This window comes from Solanum lycopersicum, chromosome 10 (genome assembly GCF_036512215.1).
Source record: "Solanum lycopersicum chromosome 10, SLM_r2.1".
Classification (NCBI taxonomy): Eukaryota; Viridiplantae; Streptophyta; class Magnoliopsida; order Solanales; family Solanaceae; genus Solanum; species Solanum lycopersicum.
Window position 1 is genome coordinate 1,965,805 of NC_090809.1, and position 18,553 is coordinate 1,984,357.

An 18,553-nucleotide genomic window follows, 5' to 3' on the forward strand; every position below is an offset into this window, starting at 1 on the left:
ATTGATTTTGTGGTGTGATTCGGTTTATGTTAAAGCTCATTAGGGAAACTTCTTATCGAAATGACTTTTTTGTTAAGATTTCATTCATTTCAAGCTCGACAGATTTTTCTTTTATTAATAATTAAAGATCTTAGTCAATTTCGACACACGTCTTTTACGTTTGTTTTTTGCTATGTGATTGGCTCTTTTCATGCCTCGAGTTAAAGTTTAAACAAAACACAACTTGATCTTAACTGATACACTAATTGTGAGTATGTACATTTGACACATTAACGTGTTTCTAGTAAGTTAATTGAATACTCTAACTTACAAAATAATTGTTTAAACTATTATCTGTGAAGTTAAACTCGAATATTCACAAGACATAAAAAAAATATATTAGAATATTTAGTTATCAATCGATTAAGTTAACAAGTATATATATATATATTTTCGAAGTTAAAATACTTACTTACTAGCTAGACAGAATTTTAATATTTTATAATGCCTAAATTTGAAATGAATTACTTTTCAACTTTCAATAAAGTGCTTTTTGGTTCAACTTTTTTCTGCAAGGAATATGCCTAAAGATCTTTTATTGCCTTATTCAGGATTACTAAAATTTCAACAATCAAAATTCACCTTAAATCTGGTTCAATAATAATTTATTTCATAGATTTATTATTTTATATTTAAAAAAGAAAAATAATTTGAAAAATACTTTAATTTTGACTAAAATTATTGTTACGATATCAAATTTTATAGAAGATTTTTTACCCACGAACTATTTAATAGTGTATTTTAAAGGTATTTATGAGCCCAAGTATACACATTACTTTTTATAATTATATAAAAAAAATTATGTTTACGTGGCACATATATACCTTTAATATATATTATTAAATATTACAAGGGGCAAAAGATTTTTTCCAAAATTTAATATTATAACAACAATTTCAATTACAATTCGAATATATTTCAGATCTTTTTCCCATTTAAAAAATCACATTATAAAGGACTCATGACACATTTGGAGTTTTGGACCCTCAATTGTTAGCATTTTTTAATTTAAGTCATGTGATATTTAACTAATTATATTTAATTTTAATTAATTAAAATATGCATTTGATTCATTTGTTTGTAAATATTTATAAATTTACCAAATTTATTGTATTTTTACTCCCCATCTTATGGTAATTAAATTCTAAATTTTTATCTATTTTACATTAAAATTCCATTAATGATAAGGATTATATAAAAAATAATTTACTAACAATAATATCAATAAGGATATAAATGAACTAAAAGTTAAAGAAAATTTGAGAATTCAAAACTTTCCAAAAAAACAATTATCAATAGTCCGATACACAAAATATATCGTTTTTTGAAAAACGAAACAAATATAATATCTTAGATACATAGTGCTATTCATACACCACATCCACCATGTATAAAAATGCATATTTTGTATATTGTAATTAAGGAAAAAACTAATATAGAAATTATATATAATGTTTTAGAACACCTTTTGCATAGACTTTTAGATATTAATTATAGGTTTTAACTTCTATTAATTTTTATATTTATATATATTATATTTTCACTTTATCAAGTTATTTTTAACATCTTATTAAAAAAGATTAATTATCAACATGGAATGATTAAATTATGAACAATAATAGCAATTATACATTAATAAAAATTGGGATTTGGGAGGAATTCAATGAATATTGATTTAAATATATTTATGAAAATAAATTAAATGATTTTTTAAAATATACATTATTATAAGATGTAGGAATCTTGCAGTTGTATAATTAAACTATATATTATAGGATGATTCAGCCCATGTTACTAACAAATCATATTCCACTTTCTATTTGTGGATTTTATTATACAAAATTATTTGATTCAAAGACCCCAAAAATAAAATTGAGAGTGACCCAATTTGACTTTGTAGTTAAGAATTTATAGAAACTTAACCAACCTATTATTAAAAAAAAAAAAAAAGTAAAAGGCTAGAAGCCTAGAATGACGATAGACGTTTATTATATTGAATTTAGGAACGTCTAATTTAAAAACGATAGAATATACTTTATTTTTCTCATCAATTAATTGTTTTTAATCGTGACTTGAGACTTGAAATCTTTTAAGTTTTTTGAAAACATATTTTTAAAACTACGTAAATAATTGAAGTCAGAAAAACTGATAATTCTAAATATACTTAAAAGATATACAAAAAATCATCGACTTTTGAACTTCAACCAATACTACTTAAATTGAGACGAAAAAGATACTTATTTTGGTAGGAAAAATATTTTCTTAAGAACAATTATAAGAGTTTTTATTTTACCAGACACACTCAAAGTGTATATAATTTTTTTTTAAGGCAACTTTCACATATAGCAAACAAAAATTTCATATTTGTATGCTATAGCAAAGTTTATATAATTGCGCTCCGTAGCAAACATATAACTGTATAATTCGCTATACATATATAATTATATAACTTGCTGGCCTAAATTGTATAATTCACTGATCTCGCTATACATATACAATTGTATGATAAGCTAGCCTAAATTGTATAGTTCGCTGACCTATTTCGCTTAAATTGTATAATTCGCTGGCCTATTTCGCTGCAATTGTATAATTCGCTGCCTATTTCGCAGCAATATTTGTATAAAATTTGCTTTGTATACAATTGAATTGAAGTAAAATGTTTGTATATTGTATAATTATAAGTGTATAGGAAGAAGATATATGTTTTTCTCTCGCTTTATACAAAAACAGAAACACAATTTATACACTTCTGTTGTACAAAGCAAGAGAATATCGTATTTCACTGCAATTGTATAATTCGCAATTATATAATTCGTTGGCCTTTTTCGCTACAATATTTGTATAAAATTTGCATTTGTCTACAATTGAATCGAAGTAAAATGTTTGTAAATTATATAATTAAGTGTATAGCACGAAGATATATGTTTTTGCATGTATATATACAATTTTCTCTCGTTTTATACAAAACAGAAACACAATTTATACACTTCTGTGTATAAAGCGAGAAAGGCGAGCCGTGGGAGAGTGACGAGCGAGAAATTTAGGAGAGATGCGACTGGCAAACTTTTGAAAACGTTTACTATGGAGCACAATTAAATCAAACTATAATTATTCCATTTATTTTAATTTATTAATTTACTATTATATACCATTATCCTTTTTTTTTTTTATTTAACTTTATGTCACCTATTTTATTGATACATCATAAGGAAGTGGTATCAATTATGTTTGATTCTATTTTAACTTATAAAAAATGTTTTAGTGGTTGTGTAGTCAGTGATCGAAACGTGAGTGTATTAGGTTTAGGTAAGAATATATAAGTAAACTATAAAGAAGACCTAATAATAAAAAATAAATAATTAAGCATCCTAATTAATTAAATCATGAGTCAATGTGTCATGTGTGTTGGGATGTAAGCTTTAGAATTATGATATAAAATATTGGTAGAGAAGTCATAATTTTGATGGTAGTTTCAAAAGTTTTTCTAATAAAATCATAAATTTTAAAGTATTTTTATATAAAAATAGACGAAAAATAAATATAGATTAAAATAAAAATTAAGGTAATGTGTTACGAAGAATATTTAAAAAATCTCATCTAAAACAACATAGATTTTACAGAAGAAAATTTTTATTTAGTTAATTATGTATTGAATGTTAGTATATCGATGCTACAAAGAAAATAATAAAATTTTAATTAAATTAAAAATAAGTATAAACAGAAAAATGAAAAAATTTAAAGTATTTTTATATAAAAATAAACGAATAATAAATATAGATTAAAAATAAATAAATTAAGGTAATGTTTTACGAAGAATATTTAGAAAATCTCATCTAAAACAACATAGATTTTACAGAAAAAAATTTTTATTTAGTTAATTATATATTGGATGTCAGTATATCGATGATACAAAGAAAATAACAAAAGGTTTAATTAAATTAAAATAAGTATAAACAGTAAAATGATAAATTAAATCGAGAATTAATCAATTTATGACTTTAAACTTGTTTAAACTTGTAAACACTTCACTCTTAAACACTATTTGTATTACCAAACACTTAGATTTAGATACTAATTTGATCAATTAATAAGTTTAATTGAAATAATTCTTAACTTTGTTATGAATAAAAATGTTATGTACTTTGAAAAAATATGATTAAATAAATAATTAATTTCATCATTAAATAGAAGTTTTTGCATCCAAACTCTAAGAATAAAATTTTTTCTTTATTAACCTCTATATACAATACAAATTCAATTAATCAAACAATAAACTTCGAATATCACCTAAATAAATAATAATAATTGGGATTGTCAAGAGAGGAGACCAATTTGCCAACTTCCAAGTAAGAAAAAAATATTAAGAAAAGACATTATTGTGTAGTAAGTCAACCATGAATAGTAAGTTGCCAAGTATTTGTTATTCATATTTTTTTAAACGTGATATTTGATATTATATTAGAATCGAATTAAATATGTATTTATATATTAACATACGACTTATCTTTTAAGGTAACATTTTAAAGATATTTGTTGCTTAAATTCAAAATATCTAATCAAGAATCAAAATTTATATCAATCTACTATAGTATGATACAGATGATGAACAGAGCGATCTTAAGTGAAAACTCATGCTTTGATACTTTTTTTTTTCATTAAGAAAATGTGTGGTATCCAAATATTATACATTAATTATTATGAATATATATTTAATTTTTTATATCCTTCACCTAACTAAAAAGAAATGTACGTATCGCTTATTAAATTTTTATCTCCGTCTTTATAACGCATTAAAAATCTTAACGGCATTTGTTTCTAGAATCATCTTTTCTGCATACTATATAGTCAAACATGAATAGTCCAAACTCTCCTTTTTTTTTTGTTTGCGTTCAACATTCGTAAGAGTTGATTAAGTTTAATTTTTCATATTACAAAACTTATATGTAAGTGTGATAGCTTCTTATAAATTTAATATCTTCATTTAAAAAAAAACCTGAATATTTGAAATTTCTAAATGAAAAACAAAAATATATTTCGATTATTTTATCACAACTCAGATCAATTTCAAATTATATTGTTATATATCCTATAATTTTAGTATGATTTTTTTATTTTCTTTATAGAATGATTTTTACTTTTTAGAGCATATTCTTAGTCAAATTGAATATGCCAGTCTCTATATAATTAATTATTAACGTGCAACCGTTTTGTTTGAAATATTATGGTCGGTGATCTTTTGACTTTATTGAAAAATAAATATATGATAAGTTCAATGAATTATTACAATAATAAATAATTTTAATTATTCAACAACTTATCATTAAAGATCTCTTAATAAAGCTCCTTATCATATACAAAAAAAAAAGAAATTGTGAAATAATGTCATTACATACCTCACTATCAAGAATCAATATTTTAAAAAATTATAGGTTTTAGATTATAATTTTTTTAAAAAGTTTATTGGATTCTATATTTGCTATTTCACTACATTAAAAATGATCTTTTAGCGATAATTAATTAAAGACGGTAGCTTCCTTAGTGTTAACTATGTAATTTTAGGATAATTAGCAATGTTTGTATGTGTTCTTAAAACCTTTAGCGATATTGAATCTAATTAACTAATGTCGTTTAAGACTTTAACATTCTTTATTAATGTGTCTATTTATTGTTGCTAAAAGTTATTTTTATTATTGTATTTTTTTAATATAAAAATATAAGTTCTGAATTAAAATTATATCTGAATATGCTAAATCGGTGATTTTAAAATTAGACAAGTACCTAGTGTGAGGTAGTTGATGAAATTGGGGAACACGGCATGTGAGAGTTTTCTTATCGTACTAGGTGTCTACGTCGATCTGATTAATAAATGAATATATGTTCTTTGTATATATATATTTTGATTATTTTATTACGATTAATTAATATGTTGTTAAAAGATGTGTAGAATGAGAGATATGTATTTATTTTTTTAGGGAAAAAGGGACAAATATATTCTCAAATTATTGTAAATGGTGTGAGATACCCTCTGTCATACTTTAAAGATATTGGTACCTCCGCCGTCTAAAAATTAGACTATATATACCATTTATAGTAACGGATATACACGTGTCATAATCTTATTTATCGATCCAGCATCAGATTGAAAGATAAGATTGCATCGTGTGTTCAAATTTAGTCTTTCGTTAGAATGAAGACATATATACTCGAGTTTTTAGACGGCAGAGACATCAATATCCCAAAGTATGACGGAGGGTATTTACATATCATTTACGATAGTTCGAAGGTATATTTACCCTTTTTACACTATTTTTTACCTTAAAGGTTTTTAATTCGAATTCTATAAATAACTCGTGTTAGGAATTAAATTTTTTTTTTTTATCTTTTAAAGTGAGATTTTCTGGCTGGAAATGAATGATGGCACTAAATAACTAATAAAAAAGAAATAAAAAATAATACTTGTTTAATATGTTACCTAATTTTGATTTAATAATTTTCAGATCCGAATAAACCGCCAGCACAAGATAAGTCTATGGATCCAAACTTTATAGAATATTTTAATTTGAGTCCTTTAATAAATTAGTACAATAATTAAATGAGGCATTAATTTATTAACATTATTATTTGTTGACATCGATGGTAACTAATTTTTTATTTTTAATCAAATGCCTTAGATTTAAATTTTGAGGATAAAATTATTTTTGATAGACACTTAACTTATTAAAAAAGACTTTTTAACGCAAATCCAATTTAATTAACTGGGAAAAACTAGAGAAAATAAAAAGAGGAAAAAAGGCACTATTTGATTATTTCATTTATCAAATCTTTTTCTGCCATTATATAAGTTTTAAACTTGGATGGGTAGAACTTTTAGTTTCTTAATTATTTGATTAAACATAATTTAATTTTTATGATCTTTTGGTGCATTATACTTGAAATATACTTCTGACCCATCTTACTATGATTTTTTTTTTTTTAAAAAAAGCAGAATTATTAGTTATTTCATCATTCAGTAGATATGTTATGGCAAATTTATATTATTTACCATTTTAAGGCTTATATAGTTCTAAAAAGGGAAAATTATAAATATATTCTGATTAAAAATTGTACCCTATAGCAAACTATTGTTATTTTCGCCTCTCTCTGGTGGAATTTCCGTTGCCACTCTCGTTTGGTGTCAGTTTCGCTCGCCTTTCTCGTTTAAGCATTTGTGTTTGTATAAAGCGAGAAGAAATTGTATATATACATATATTTTCGTTCCCCTCTCCCTAATCTCGCTCGTCACCCTCGTCTGTAACATCTCGTAACTCGAAATAGCTAGGAATAAGCTAAAAAAACTAATAATCACTTTTGAAAAGAAAAGGCGAAATCTTGAAATTTTTCTTAGTTTAAAAAGTGAGTTTTGGTCATTTTCAAACGATCATAACTCCTTGCTAAGTATGAGTTAGAAGTAGTTCTTTATATGGTTGGAAAACCCTCTTTTCAACGCCGCCGAGTTTGTGCATTTTCAATATCATATGAGGGAGATATGTCTATCGGAAGTTGGTATGTTGGATTGAGGTAGGTCCCAATCCAGGTTTAAAGAACGACAAACTAGTCTTTTCACCTATTTCTTTTCTATTTCGTTTAGGAATTTATTTGGGGTAAAAATAAGTTTTAGTTCTTTTGTATATGTAGAACAAATTATACAACTTTTTTCTTTATATATGAATAGCGAATTATGCAACTACTTTTTTTTGTATATGTATAGCGAAATATACATATTTAATTTTTTTTATAGAGCACAATTATGCAAACTATAAAATCATATTTGTATGCTATAGTTATAGTATAAAATATTTAATCCATCAAACAGCACACTGTAATTAATTAAAAAAGTACATGTACTCATTTGTATATCTCAAGAATCAAATTAAAATATATTAGATAGTCGAGAGACCAAAATACTCATTTTATGTGATTGTTTATTTTTCTTTGAACCCCAGGATAACCCGTAGCCGCTATAATCTTAGCCCTTCGGTTGAGCATTTTATGCGCATTGAGTAAACCCTCAACTGTGTAATAACCTGCAAGCCACACAGGGGATGTAAACCGCACTAGGCAATACTTATGCGACATGCTCGACTCAGAAGACATTGAGGTAAGATTGATCCCGGGTAAGGACACTTTAATGTGAATGTTATGAAACATATTTGGAGTACAAAAATACAATTTTTGGATTGATTTGTAAATCATATCTGGACTGAGTAAAAAAATATAAATCTATTTACTCTGGAATACCTTTAGACATATATTGTCCAAAGCTTCTTATAGTTAAAATCTAGTCATTTTTTTTTCAAAATCTTTAGGTAGAAATGCTTGAACATCAACTATATCTAACTTCAATACATTTTTGTTTCAAGTTAACTTTAGTTAAAATTAATATAATATTTACATATACTTTATTTTCTTCGGATCCATAAGCAGAATTTGGTAGTTTACTCAACTCAAAGGGAAGAAAAATTGTCCAATTAAATAGTGTTACTTCCTCTGTCTCAATGATAATTGATATGTCATTTCTTTAAAAATCTTAAAAAAATTTATTTTTGCCCTTAATAAAATAATTTATAGTCATATAAATGTATATAGTTTGATTTAGATCACAAATTTTTTTTTTTAAAAAAAAATCTTTTAACTTTGTGCGACACCACCATGTTAATTGGGATTGAAAGTCTTTCTTTCTTTTAATGAATAATATGTTTTTAATTTTTGTTTATTTATAGTTAACAATTTTATACATTAAATTATTGTGCCCTTTAACTTGGTTTCGAATCACATTTATGCCTTTCAACTTTGGGTGTGCACAAGTAGACTTTTAAACTTGTATAAAGTTGAACAAATAGACACGCATGTCCTACATGTCATTCTATATGTCCTTTTTTGTCCTACGTGGTATTTTGCCATGTAGGACTCATGTGTTTATTTATTTAGAAGTTGGCTAGTTAATGCGTCTGTTTGTGCATTATGAAAGTTGGAGATCAAAGTTAAAATTTGAAACCAAATTTAGAATCTAATGCTATTACACTCTCTTTCTCTAAATATAAGTGGGCAATTGTTGCAACATACCTCACTTCTCATTCTATGAGTATTTGTCTACCCTCTTGTTCGTGCTCTAGGTTCTGGCTATTCTCAAAATTCAAGATTCTCTTGTTGGTCGATTTGGCATGTCTAAAGTTAGACTTTAGCAAATTTATATATTTGAAATTTAATTATTAAAATCTCAGTTTGAAGACGATTTTGAAATGGCTTGGGCTATGTTTTAAATAGAAAAAATTATATAAGTGAAGGTCTTTTATTTAACAATCACCACTTTTTAATTTTCAGCGTAGAATTGCAATGGAAGAAGGTAAAGGAAAGTCGCCTAGAAGAAGTCCTTGGATACTTGTAATGTTGATACTTCAAATCAAGAGGCTTATATTAGTTAGATGCGGGGTCAAATTTCAGCTTTTACTGGGTTTCTGTTTTGGGAAATTTTTTAAAATGTCAATATTTTAGCATTTAAGAGGACTCATTAGCAACAATTTCAATATTTAGTAAAAATGTCATTTTAGTTTGTTATGTATATTTTTATTATTTATTTTTATTTAAAGAATATAATTTTTTAATAACAAAAAGGAGAAAATTAAGGGGGGAGGCAAGCATCCTTAATTTTTTCATCAGTTACATTTTCAAATTAAATTTAAATTTTATTTTTTTTTCTCCAGAATTTTACCTTTTTAAAATTATATTCATTCCACAATATATTCTATCTATATTTATTATAGTTTTTTATTAGTTTGTATTTATTTCAATAGGTATGCCGAATTTATCTATATAGTCATTTAAGAAATATATTTGTATTTTCATATATTTTTTTCCTATATAGTTATTTTTTTCTTCAAAAATCCTGTATGTATTCATTTCAGTATGTATTTTATTTGTATTTCTATTTATTCTAGTTTTTATTTAGAATTTTGTATAATAATATATAAAATACAAAAAAATTAGTATGATGAAAAAGTGAATGAAATATAAAATTGAAAAGAAATAATTGAATATTTGGTGTACTCATTCTTAAATAAAACACATAACTAGTTGACATACCTTTAGAATAAATACAAATTAGAAAAAAAATATCAAATTCAGTTGACATACCTTTGTTAGTTTGTATTCATTCCAATATGTATGTCAAATAAAATGTAGCTATTTAAGAAATACATTTGTATTCGTATATATTTTCATTATGTATTTATTTTTGTTTTCAAAATCTTGTTTCCTTTTCTAAGTCGTATTCATTCCAATATGTCTATTATTTGTATTTGTATTCGAATACAAATAAACTAATAGAAAGTTGTTCTTCTTATAAATAAAATACATAACTAGTTGACATACATTTGGATGAATATAAATTTTTACGGACAAATACAAGATTCATAAACCATGCAACATGAAATTTTTAGTAAATATAAATATTGATAGTATACATAGTGATTTGAATACAAATTAAAGAAAGCATACCAAATTCTAAAAAAGAACTGTAAATACAAAACAAACTAATAGAAAATTGTTCGACAACTATCCGATCTTCGTCGTCTTTTTCAAGATCCTCACGAGTAGACAAAGATTCTACATTTGCGTTCTGAATTTGAGGAAGGTTTTGCACACCAATGAGTCTTGCAAATGTTCTTACCCTCTTTCTTCCCTCATTTTAGCAGCGGATCATACATTATACACTATTTGTTAAATAATAAATAAATTAAAGGATGAAAAGTCACCAGAAATTGGTTGATTAAGATGAATACCTCTAGTAAACCTCTTGGATTCAGCCATTGGAGAGTAAATCATAACGGAAATTGAAAAATACAAACAATATTTTTTTAAGATTTAAACAAAAATAAAATTAGAAAAGAAATCTGAAAGTAGGATAAAGATTAGAGATACCTTAATCAAAGGGATTCTAGTTGATTCAATTTTGGATTAAAAAAACAACCAAAATATATGGCAAAAAAATATTTGCAACTTGAATATTGAAGGAAAATCAGAAAAGATAACCATGAGAGAGAAAAAAAATTAAATGGGAGAGAGAATTAACAATTTGAAAAGATAAATATGAGAGAGAATGGTTTTTTTTTTCTAAAAAAAGGATATATAGAATTAATTGAAAAAGAGAGATAAAATAGGAAAAAAATTGGGACACATAAATTTTTTAAAATAATGCTAATATTTATAAAGTATGAATATTTTTACTAAATATGTTATTTATTTTGACTAGTTTACTAATTTTTCCTTCTTTTTTTTAAAAAACTTTTGAGATTTTAGTAATAGTCAACATGACAAAACCTTACATCTCCACAAGCATAGCCCAGCCCAAAGAAACGTCTCATAACAATAAAATAAATAAAATAAAACCTATGCTATCAAAAGAAAGCCCAGCCCAACAACCAGCTGAGACTTTATATATTAGTAAAGTAGGGTTTTCAAAGCAAAACTCCTCTTTCCATTCCGTCTTCCTGCTGCTCTTCTCCTTAAGAGTGTTGACTTATTGGTCCAACCAACTCCATTTCCTCCTTTTTTGGGTGATCAACATTCACCTTCGTGGGTCTTCATCCCTTCAATCAACTTATAGAGTAAGTACATACCTCTAATCTATGTTATTTTTTCAGTTGTGTCCTCACCAGCTTTTCTGTCATTTTCAGTTGTGTTCTCTTGTGGATAAGGATTATCTCCTTTTTTGGTGATTTTATAAGGTCCTTCGTCTTTTGGGAGAAGCACCTTAGGTACACTTTTAACTTCATTCTTGACTTTCTTTTTTCTTCTTCATATTCTTCGTACTTGTTTATCTTCAAGGTGTAGGTGGTATAAGATAATGGAATGCTCAGAATCACCAGACCCTTTCAGTGAATGTCAATTCCCAGGTGCCAATCTGACCTAATGACTCTCCCTTTTTGTTGCGAGTCCTTTTTGCATGCTGAATTTCTATAGGCTATATTACTGTTTACTTGTTTTTGTTATCGTGTGGCCTACATATAGTCTTATGATAGACCTAAGTTGTAGCCCTCCCTCTACATTTTACTCTTTTGTTAAAGAAACTCTGACAGATGATAAGGCAAGAAATTTCATCCCGCAAACGCAATTCAATAGAGAAGTGTGCGTTCCACCTAACCTGGTGACTTTCCTTAGCCATTTATTGCGTGTTTATTGACGAAGTTAATGACAAGTCCTAATTTTAATTTAGAATTTCACAAGTATCGGGTGAGTAGAATAAGGATAAGAGAATGCATGTTTATCGCAAGGTAATCCCACGCATACACTTTAGATCCTCATTCATGTTTACCCTGTTTGGATATCATTTTTAGCCTATTTCTCATAGACAAGGAAACATTCACTTTTAATCAACCATATCAAAAAAAGCAACTCATGGCAACAATTCAAATAGCATACAACATTACAAGTAGTATTAACATCAAATGCAATTGCCATTTAGTCACAAGCACATTTATTACATGAGTCATCATGACAAAAGAGAAACCTACCATAACTACTCTCAAAGCCTACTTGTGTAATATATTGATGAAGTCTCATACTCCCACCAACATTAAGTAGTACTTCTTGAATAACTATAGTTCATCCTAAACTTGACCTTGTGGGAATTAACTTCAACCGACATAGACAAGGAGAGCATAATTATGGAATTTGGTGTATATGCCACAACGAAAAGAGGTTATCCTACTTGCCTAAGGTAGGATCAAACTATTAGTTTAGGTGGATCCACTAGTTTATGGGATAAGGGGAGCTACTAGAAAACCTGGTTTCTACTAACTGAGAAATTCTATCCCAAGAGATTGTTCCTAGAAATTCGGCCTCTACTATCTTGAGGACTTCCATCTCATATCACTATCCACGCAGTGCTAAACATCATCCCCGTTGAGTTCATATTAAGTATTGACTTAAATTGATAATTATGGAAGAGTGTCTTGACACTTAATCCACCAAACTCATGCTAAATCTCCTAGATTCAATAGGTGAAACTAGTTTTCCAACCTTAGAATCACTATATGTGACAAACCTTTCACGTTATATGATATTCATACCTAAGTGTGTACATGAGTGTAATTATTTAATCAACACAATAATTAGATCATAGTATATTCACTTTACTCTCGAAGCAATCTAATTCACTTTACTCTTAAAACAATCTCATTGCGAACACACAAGTCTCATTCACATAGCAAATTCTCATGTTTTGCCCTACAAGAACTATAGATCACATTCAACCAACATATCTAGAATTACTACATTAGACATGGATGGTAACATGATTCAAATAAATAAACTACAACAATATAATCTCCTAATATTTATCTCACAACAATTCACCCAACCATAAAGCCACAAATTGGGGACTTGAGGGTTCATGGGTTTTTAGAGGAAATTCAACATCAAAACAATACAAATTCCTAAATTAATACATAATTCAAGTAAATCGATTGATCACGTTCATAATTATGTAATATTTAACTTACATCAATCAATATACACACTTAAGATTCATTTTGAGAAAATAAGGGAAATACATGGGTTCTTGAGGAATTCAACTTGAAATAATTTTAAATTATCAATATATCCATAAAAACATAATTCAATCAATTAAAGAGAATTTGAAAGTAATCCATGAGATCGAAGTCAAACCCTAACTTTTAGTTTTCAAGTTTTAAAATTAAGGGTTTTGGAAGGGCTCTATGGGTAAAGGCTACCCATAGATGAAAAGCTACCGTACCTTAATTCAGACTCACCATGAATTTGGGAAGAAAAAGTTAGATTCTTCAATCCTAGCTTCTCCTTTCATCATCTTCTTCTTCCTTGAAATTCTAGAGGGAAGATTTTAGGAAAAATTAGTTATGGATTTTGGTCTTTGGATTTATGAGGTGTAAGGATTAGTTAATGAATTGAAAACACTTATATAAGTATATTAAAACAATAAAATGACCCCACATCAAATAAAATAAAAAGGAAGTTACCAAAAAGTCCCTAGCATTGGCCGAAAGGGGGCAGCCCCACGGACTGTGGTTGGGTCTGCGGTACATGCTGCAGGTCTGTGGTTCATAGCCTGCATCTCCTCACCTTGTCCCTTGACCCACGACACCCAACCATGAGGCATGGGTCCACCTATCGGCCATAGGTGCCATCCGTAGGTGTGTCTTTTTTGGCGATTTTTGGGTGAACTTTTAGGGTGCTTCTCAAGGACCCTTGGTTGGTTCTTAAGAAATCATACCTTGACGTTTAAATCCTAAACCCTTCATTCTAAGTACGATAATCCATTTTACAATTCTAACCCACACACCAAACTCTAAAACTCTTACGTACAACTCTAGTTTCACCTACTAGTTTTGGGTGTTACATGAAAATCCATTGAAGGATGCAAAAATCAGATTAATAACCCAAAAATGTCATTATATCGGAAAGTAGAGACCCAGTATGTTATAGTATTTTGAATCTATTTCTATGTGTTTTTCTTTGTTAATTGTTGTTTAGGAATGATTGTTTGTGTAACTCATCTTCAATTCAACTTTAGTACGTAGTAATACATTTTTAGTTCAACTTTAGAAAAACAACTTAGACTTGTTCAAGAATACCTATTTTGGTCACTTCAATATTGTCTATTGTCTAGTTGAAGCTTCTCTTTATTCTGCTTATATAGTATGCCTCTTTTCTTAATGACCTTAACAACTGCACCAAGATTTTTTTGTGGTAAATTCCTAATACCTCTATTAAGTTTCGGGATATTTTTAGTCGTCATGTCCCTCTTATTCGAGGACTTTTTCTTTCTCGGATTGATTAGTTGTTTAGGTAATTGACCTACACCTTTCTGAAATTCTTCGATGAAGGATATGTCTAAGTATTTGATACTCATCGAGAAAGTGAGTATCTCTATTAGTGACTATGGGCAAGTCTATCCGTTCCTATTAAGGGGAACCCCTTTGTTCTTGTTATTATTTGATTTTTTTTACTGATTCTAGTCAATAGTCCCAAGAAAATATTCAGAGTTATTGTAACCTTACGTATCCTCTTGTCCATCTGTAAAATTCCACAAACTGTGGGGTGGTAATTAGGACTAGATGCCCGATCGATCACATAACCAGTAAAGTGTGAATATCTATAAGATATTTTAGGAGAATGAGAATTCAAAATTGTTGTTACCACTGTAAAAGGAAGTCTCCTTAACTTCAATCTTCTTTACAATTCTCCTAACTTCGTCTAGCTCGCCTTCTAACTTACTCTGGACTTTTACTCATTAAAAATTATCGTAACCACCTCTGCACCACTACATTAATAACTGAAATGTCAGTAGTTAGTTAGAAGGGGAGATAGATGAAGTTAGGAGATAAGATTGAAGTGAAAGAAGACTTTACTTTACAATCAACAGACGTCGTCTAATTTTGATTTCTTACTTGACCACCTAGTCCTAATTACCACTTCACAGTTTATAGATTTATATAGAGAGGGAGAAAAGCATCCTTGAGGTGAATCAATTTTACAATAGCTCTGTTACTTTCTTGAGAAAGATAAGCTACCGCCTGAAATCAATAAAAAATTCAAAGAATAACAAAAATTAGAGGAAGAACAAAGGGTTTGCCCTCAAAGGTCCTATAAGCCCAAGAGTCGAGGAAATTTTTTAAAACAACAATATTTTAGCCACTCCTTAGCAATAATTTAACTATTTATTAAAAATGACAATATTTTAGTTTGTTAAAAGATGAGTCATGCATTTATTTTATTCTGATTAATTTGAAAGAATACAAATAATTAATAACAGAATAGATAAAATCATGGAATAAAAAAATTTAAAAAAGGAAAAATTGATTTTAAATATAAATCAGTTACGTTTGGAAAGAGTATATGTTGCAATTTTATCTTTTGAGCGTTTTTTTGCCCTGCATTCTTAAGAATTCCAAGAAAGTTTTTGCAAAAAAATAGTTTTGTCTTCCGAATCATTCAATCGATAGTCTTCATAGCTTGTTTGAGTTGACTTCGATATATTCATAAAACAAATGTCTTCAAAATTCATGACTATAATTTCGCCAGTTCCATCGAATTCGAGAAATTTTGACATCAAGTATTTTTGTTTTTGTTGATTATTTTATTTGTTTGGATAATATATTCGTATATCAGGTATTTTTATTTTTCTTAATTATTTTGAATCGGTGAAATCTTTGTATGGTTTAATATTTTTAGTTCTTTAAAAATGTTTTGTATCCATTATGTTTAATGTTAATAGTAACAATATGAGATTTTCGTATCCCATTAGTTCCTCGATGAAATTATATGTTTTATTTAGTTCAAATTTTTTTTTTTAAAATACAAATATTATTTTGTATCCCAGTAAATTAATGTAAATAGTAATCTAAGATATATTGGACATCGTTCAACTAGTGATTAAAATTTGTAAAGAAATTAAGAATTGTTTATCGATATTTAATAGGTTATTGGTTAGAGTTTGGTCCAATGATGGACTCTTTTAATAAATAAAATGAAATATAAATAATAAAACATGGATACAAATTATTTTTGAAAATATTATCATTCTGACATTTTAAATAAATAATTTAAAGTATTGTTATTTCGACTAATTATGCTAAGTATTATAACTAGATAGCTAATTTTTCCAAAATTATATATTTGCATTTTACATAAATCCCACATTTTTAATATGAAATTACAATTTATCACTCTTTAGTTTATAAAATCACTTAAAAATAACATAAATCGGATATATAATATGTAGCTTGGATATATTAAAGAGTATCTCGAATATATTATATAACATAAACTGGATACATAATATGTTGCTCGAATATATTAAAGAGTATCTCGAATACATTATAACACAAACTGAACACATAATATGTAGCTCGAATACATTAAAACTAGTTCGGATACATAATATATAGCTTGATTACATTAAAAAATTAGTTCGGATAATTATAAAATAAATCATATACATAATATATAGCTTAGATACATTAAATATTGGCTCAGATACATTAAAGAAATAAGAACTTTTAGAAACTTTTTTAGAAATAGAAGGTAATATTGAAAATAAGAAAAACGTAAGATGTGTATTTCAGTAATTTCCGCTTATATTTTTGACTATATGCAGCCCAACAAAAGTAGCCCACTGGGCTTCATAATCCATATGTTTTGAATCTCCAACAAATTATGTTAAGCCCAAGTTCACCTTAGGGTAAAGTTCATATTAAACAAAGATCATACTAGTTAAAATTTGTAAATAGTAAAGATTTAGAGTAGTTTTTGATAGTAATTTCTAGTTTATACTCTCACATATAAATATATATATATATATATATATTTACACATAGATATGTTTCAATTCATAATCTAATAAAATATCAAAATATTTGAGCCTAAAAGTAAATATCTATAAATATGGAGACTTCTTGAATTATACATATTTCTTGAAAAAACAATTTCAGAAAATACCATTTACTACATTCATAATTTTTTAAAAGATAATCTTAATAGCTATAATATGAAAAAAAAAGAAAGAATAAAGAAGAAACTTTCATTCTACAAACAAACATGAAAATTATAAATTAAATGAGTTCTTGAATTTTTAAGATCAATATTTATTTTTTAAAAATACTCTTTAATTTGTCACTTTCAAATGAAATTCCCTATCAAAAGTCCACTTTAAATCACATCAATGAAATAAAACTTTAAAATGATTAATCATATAGAAGTAATTTCTTGATCCATCACTATAAAGAATTTACCCTTGACTTTTTTGTACTATGCATTGTCACACACAAAGAATTTACTCTTGTCTTTTGTGAATTGTACATTGAATCAAAGATTAATCATAATTAAAGTTTAAATAATTTCAAAATTAGTTAAATAAAATCCTTGATTTTTGAACACTAGCTACTAAGAAATTAAGCAAAATGTTTTTAAATTCATATTTTATTTTTAAATTTCAATATTTCTTTTATCCTATTCTGTTCCTTGTATCCAACACTTCCCATCCTTAAATTTTTTTAATAAAAGCTACCCCTACCCCAAAACCACCCCCTTCTCCAAACAAAAAATAAAATTTTAAAAATTATTTTTGAAATATATTTCAAATTTTTAGTTTTTTTTTCACCTCAACCAATCCCGACTATCCCTACCCCTTCCTCCTCCCCCCCCCCACACACACAAAAAAAAAAATGTTTCGATAAAAAACTTTAAGCTTTTAAAATTTCATTTTTTACCTCACCTCATACCCTAATCCTACGACCCCCACCCCCACTCTTCAATTTATTTTAAAAAAATTAAAAAATTTTTAAAAAATATTTTAAATTTTAAAAAAATTTAAAACATTTTTCAGAATATGACTTTAGTCATACCAAACCACTTACTGAATTGTCGTTTTCATTTGTAAATTTCATTACAACTTGTAAATATATTTGAGAAAAATAACATGTAAGAACATGTTTAAATT

General features: G+C 26.9%; 1 long non-coding RNA gene across 1 annotated transcript; it reads left to right on the top strand.

Annotated features, from left to right (window-relative positions):
- The first annotated feature begins 11,538 nt into the window (after window positions 1-11,538).
- On the top strand, window positions 11,539-14,732 carry LOC104649476 (uncharacterized). The gene is made up of 3 exons (XR_011212196.1): window positions 11,539-11,681; window positions 11,751-11,831; window positions 11,902-14,732. It is a non-coding gene; the product is annotated as an uncharacterized lncRNA (long non-coding RNA).
- Window positions 14,733-18,553: the final 3,821 nt, after the last annotated feature.